This window comes from Equus caballus, chromosome 8 (assembly GCF_041296265.1).
Source record: "Equus caballus isolate H_3958 breed thoroughbred chromosome 8, TB-T2T, whole genome shotgun sequence".
NCBI classification, from domain to species: Eukaryota; Metazoa; Chordata; class Mammalia; order Perissodactyla; family Equidae; genus Equus; species Equus caballus.
The window spans coordinates 90,738,030-90,744,029 of NC_091691.1; the positions used below are offsets into that span (position 1 = coordinate 90,738,030).

A 6,000-nucleotide genomic window follows, 5' to 3' on the forward strand; every position below is an offset into this window, starting at 1 on the left:
GAATTTTGAGAAGTGTACTGAATCATTATTAAATTAAATTATGGTCAATTTTATAGGTAGAAGGCAGTACTTGTTTAATATGCTTTCTAATTATAACAAAAGAACAGTCAATTCTGTCATAACAAATCCTAAATTAGAGTAAAAGTTCATGAATTGTCAATAGCAATCCAAATTTTAGCAAAATAGTTTTGAAATAAACATTTACTGCATGACCCTCCTAAAATTTGATCTGGATCACTTTGTTCCCACTCTCTTTCACCTTTTGGAGAAGAAGAATTAAACAATATAGCAATTCAGAGCTAATTAAAAATAGATACACATTATTTTGGATGCCCCAACCATAACTGAAACCTTTTTTCAATTAGAGTTTCTATAAATTTTATCGAATAATACTTTTTGGTTTTTCACTGTTCATATATCCCCACAGCTGTGAGATTGAACTGCTCCCTCCACATTTATTGATTGCCAACAGTGTTCAAAGCATTATGCTATACATTGATTATGACTAGAAAGCCCTGTGTGGAGTTTGAATCAAATTCTAACTTTGATAAACTGCTAAACTGATAAGTGAAGGCCCTGTCTGCTTTCCTTCAATCCCATACCTTAAACTGTCCATTTGATCATATCACTAAAGCTCATAGCTTCATTTTTCTGATAGAATTTTTATCTTTATACAGTTATAACAGTTGTAAAATTTAAAGGCATAGAATTGTGAATGCATTAGTTAAACTTTATAGCTAAAATTACTTTAAAAAAATGACTGCTTTATGGTGTACAAATTAATCAAGGTGGTTTCTGATGTGGTCAGTGTAATGCATTGGTTAACTGGCAATTTAAGATTATTATTTCAATCACAATCTGATTTGAAAATCCCTTTCTTTCTATTATAGCTGCCTCAAACACTGGAGTAGCCACAACTGGGTTTGGGGAATTTGGGAGGATTAGTATCTAAGCTCTTTATCTGGATAAGTCTGATAAAAGTGGAGAGCGTTTATATGCCGTTCTTAATGCATGCACAGCCACTACGCTCACCAGCATTTTCCAACTCTCATAATTAGTGTTGACCCAGTTGCTTCTCAGAGTAAAAGTAGTTTTTGTTTGTTTGTTTGTTTCCTCAACTCCTTACCAGTAGACGGTGTACACCCTTCTTAATGTCTGTCCCCTTTTTTAACCAAGGGACTTGCAGGGCAGCATACCAACTTCGTCCCCACTTCAGCTAATCTCCTATTCCCCATTCACAGCCACAGTGAAGCTACAAATCTTTCCAGAATCTCAGAAGCCACGAGGATCGTGGGGGGTTCAGGCCTACCCAGGGAGCCTCTTCTATCTTGGTAGTCACTTATTGGTAGTAAATGCTAGCTCAGCATTTGTTAACCTAAAAATATTTGTATTTTGCTTTTTTCCTTGAAAGATAATTTGACGTTCCAAACATGCCAGGCTGACATATTTTTAAAAGATTTTTGGTGTAGTTTTTAAAAAATTTTTTCAGCTTTATTGAAGTATAATTGACAAATAAAATTGTATACATTTAATGTATACAACGTGATGTTTTGACATACAATTACTTTGTGAAATAATTGCAACAATCAGGTTAGCTAGCCCATGCACATCTCACACGGTTACCATTTTTTCTGTGTGTGTAGTGAGAATGCTTACAGTTTACTCTCTTAGCAAATCTCAGGTACACAAACTTACTGTATATGCAAAAGAGAGAGGAAGGGAATGAAAGCATGCCACCATGGAAAATTATCAATTCACAAAGGAAGACAGCATGAGAGGAGGAAAGTAACAAAGGAAGTGCAAAACAGCAAGAAAACAACTAATAACATGGCATTTGAAAGTCCTTACCTACCAATAATTACTTTAAATGAAAATGGATTAAACTCTCATATCAAAAGGCATAGAGTAGTTAAGTGGATAAAAAACAAGACCCAACTATATGCTGCGTACAAGAGATGCATTTCAGCTTTAAGGACATGCATACACTCAAAGTGAAAGGATGGGAAAAGATATTCCACGCAAGTGGAAACCAAAAGAGAGCAAGAGAAGTTATATTTATGTCAGTCTGACATATTTTTTTCGTTAGCACATTGAGATATTTTCTCTCCCTTTTTCTGGCTTTTATTATTCCTGTGGAAAAGTCTGCTGCTAGTATACATATTATTTTTTTTTAATAGATAATATCTCTTAAATTTCTAGCTGCCATTAACATCTTCGCTTTGGGTTTTGAATTCCGAGGTGACACTCTGATCTTCCTAGGTGTTTTTGGTGGTGGTTGTTGTTTGTTTTTAACATGTCCTACTGGTGATTTTTTGAACTTTGTTAACGTGAGTGTCAATGTCTTTTTTTTTAATTAATTCTTGAGTATTCTCATTCATTATCCCTTAAAATATTGACTCTTCTTTCTCTTTTCATTATTTGGGATTCAAATAAGATAAAAAGTTATTATTCTAATTACTATTTCTTTTCATTGCTTATCCACAGCTTCAGTGGCTCTTTTTCTCTGCCTTTAGAAAAAAACTTTAGATTTACTTTCAGTTTACTAATTCTTTGTTTAGTTGTATTCTTGTTTAAGGTATTAAATAATTCAGTTAATTTTAATTTTCAACAATTATGTATTTATTTCTAGAAGGTCTATTTGGTTGTATCTCAAAATATAGTTGTGATTTTTTATAACCCTACTTTGACATGATTTCTTCTTTGTTTTGATCTCTGAGGATTTCTTTTGGGCCAGTTCAACAATGAATCAAAATGTTTATCTTTAAAAAGATTTTACTTGGCACTTTTATTAATTTTTTTAATTGGGAAGATTGATCAGATTATTTTGCTTACATAATGTTGATAATATAATTTATAAGGGTTAATCGTTCAGCTTTCTAACTCAATAAATGAGTCTCACTCAGGAACCTTCATAACCTTCCCTGTGTAAAGCTTCCTTAATATGGGATGTGGGGATTGGGATGGGGTAGGAGTTAAAAACCAGTCTTACACTTTTGTGACTCTGCACCTAAGCCTGGTATCCTTCAGGCAGTGAGATCATGTAATTTTACCCCAGAGTTTGCTCTCCATGCAGGCTCCTCCCCTCAAAATTGGATGAGATTCAGTCAGATGGAAGAGGGCTCCTTGGTCATCCAGCTATACTTGGGTTCATACTTTGGCTTCCGTTTAGAATTTTGCTATCAAAATTCCCTTTATTCTTGCTCAATAATTAGAATTTTCTGACCCCTTGTGACCCTGTCTATAGACATATATATTAGCAGGTATAAAACCTCAGTTAACTTTAATTTCCTGAAATGTACTGAATATAGAATGTGCTAATACCTCTGCATTTGAATTATAAAAAGCAGTAAAGCCAAGATAAGAAGATGAAAGATCATACATGATGAACCTGGATGGGGCCAATGAGTTCTCTTGCTCCCACTTCCTCTGCTATTGCTTCTCAGACCTGAGCTGCTGCCACTTCGAGTAGTAAAACCAGAGACATTAATGTGGATGAAGCAATGGGCTCAGAACGCTGTGATTTCTCATCAATTTGGTCCAACTAGACAGAGTGAAAAAGAGTTGTCTTGTATCTCGCTAGAATTCTACCTTGAACTTTTAGGCCAATTTCTGTGTAAGAAACAACAGTCCTTTGTTTACTTTTGTCTTCTAAACCTGTGTTATCCCAAACATCTCCAGGGAAATAGTTTGGCTGCTCAAGAACGGGATTTATAGTATCGAGAATGCTGTGAATCCATCTTCTACTTTTCTGTCTCTATATAACTAGATGCAATACATTTTAAAAGCCGTTTCACTGGAAATGTCTAGAGCTCACCTTGGGAAATCAGGGATAGTGTATGATAATTTGTTTGTCACGCTCCATCCCATAAATATCGCCCCATTGATTCAACACATGAAGCCGAGTTTTCTCTCACTTGAAATGAATAGAAAACAGATAATAAAAATTGATCCATCAAGTAAACACAATAGAACCACAGTTAGAGAAAGAAAGAATTATCTGTGAAAGTTTGTCTTTCATTTTTAATTCGGTAAACGCCTTGTAGGGGAGAAAGACATTTCCTCTCCCCAAATGGGGGTTCGTCTGGCCGGAGAACGAATTAAATTCACATGAGACAGACTAGCAAGAGAAAATTAAACAAAGCTTTATGAGGAACCATGGCCCGGGGCCTTTCTTCCCGAAGGAAGAAAAGGCACCGAAGAAGTGGGGTGCACAGAGTGGTTATATAGCCCCCAAATGGGGTGTTTCACATGTGATTGAAAAGTCCCTTTTACAGTAGTCACGAGGCTGCTCTGTCAGCACAGCGCTTGATGGAAATGGCAGATAGGTCTGCTGTCTCAGTGAGCGCCACAGGGTGGCAGGTGTGTTGCCTCGGGCTGGGGGGGGGGGGGTGGTCACAGATGAGCGCCTCAATTGGTTCCCAGCCTAAAGAAAGATGCTTAATCTTTAAGGAGATGCCAACGTTGGGAGGGGGAGGGAAGTCAGTTACAGGAGGTTACCAGACAAGCACAATAAAATGCAGATTTTAAGTCCTTGCCTTTAGTATTGATTAAGAGTTTTTAGAGAGAAGGTCATCTCCTTTCTTCTTGCTGGTACAGAGAGGGAGGCAGTTTTTACAGATAGAGGTTTACCCTACAAACGTAAATGTGTCCTAAGGAAGAGCAAGTTCCATTCCTCAGAGCCTCCTTCCCTGTCCCAGTTTATCAAAAGTAATCAGCCTCAAATAATCCTGATGCCAAAGAGACATATCTTGGGGCGGCCATCCTCAGGTCCCCACAGCCTCTTTCCCTAGGAGGCAGCTGTGATATTACACAGTAAGGCACATTTTGGTAGGCCTTCAGTGCTAAAGGGAGAGTAACAGAGGCTGCAGGAGGTAGGACTGCACAGTGCTTAGTGTTCAGCCCAGGGTGTAGAACATAATCACCTGGGGAGCTTTACAAAAAACAGTTATATTGGTCCCATCCCCAGAGAATCTGCTTTAGTTTGTCTTGGGGTGCTGATTGAAGACAGCTAGAATCATGAAAGCTCTAATATGCAGACAGGATTGAGAATAACCAGTATTATAATCAGAGGCCTCTGTTTTACTTACATTGAATCCCCTGATCCTAACATCCTGTTTGGTGTGGAGTAAGTGTTCAATAAACATGCAGTGTGAATAAAGTGAGTAACATGATGGTGAAATTTGTTCACAAATTGGCAAATACTGATTGTGGGTCAGAGGGAAAGCAGAGAAGCCCTGGGAGCTGCATACACAAGCAGAGTCGTGCCTTTTCGTAGGCACTTTTCTACAGTGATCATGAGAAATATTAGTGACAGTGCTGAAGACAGGAGAAAGCACTCTACTTCATACAGTTTAGGTAGGAGAGAAAAAAGCAATAAGCCATTGAGGGATGGACAGCAAACTGTATTGCCCACAGGGCACACATGAAGGCCATTTGTTAGCTTGGAAATGTGGAAAGGAGAGAAAGCCCTTTACCCCTGACACAGGGGCAAAAACACACTAAAGGTCTTCTATAGATAAAGTTTTCCTTTTTTTTTTTTCCCTAAGGAAGATTAGCCCTGAGCTAACTATTGCCAATCCTCCTCTTTTTGCTGAGGAAGACTGGCCCTGAGCTAACATCTGTGCCCATCTTCCTCTACTTTATATGTGGGACGCCTAGCACAGTGTGGCGTGCCAAACGATGCCATGTCTGCACACAGGATCCGAACTGGTGAACCCTGGGCCTCCAAGAAGCGGAACGTGCGAACTTAACCACTGCACCACTGGGCTGGCCCCTAGAGTTTTCCTTTCACTGAAAGAAGGAGTGGATCGTTGAGACCAGTCCAGAGGCCCAGAAACACAGTAGCTGCCTAGGAGAGAGAATAACAGAGAAAAGTCCTTCGCCATGACCAGGCTAGCAAGAAAGTAGTAACAAGCACCAACAGTCTGCTGCTCAGAGAGAAATATCTGCCTAGATAGAGACCCATTTTGAGGTACAGGTGCAGAGAAGGTCAAAGCAGGG

At 38.5% G+C, this 6,000-nt stretch overlaps 1 long non-coding RNA gene across 3 annotated transcripts in view; it reads right to left on the reverse strand.

Moving 5' to 3' along the window:
• The window catches only part of LOC106780951 (uncharacterized), a 46,245-nt gene extending 43,067 nt beyond the window's left edge, over window positions 1-3,178 (reverse strand). For 2 of the 3 annotated variants that reach the window (XR_011421145.1, XR_001377394.3), the window contains exon 1: window positions 2,990-3,167. This is a non-coding gene — a long non-coding RNA (uncharacterized lncRNA). Of the gene's footprint in view, window positions 1-2,989 lie in introns of all 3 variants that reach the window. The other variant, XR_011421144.1, reaches the window with a different exon arrangement.
• Window positions 3,179-6,000: the final 2,822 nt, after the last annotated feature.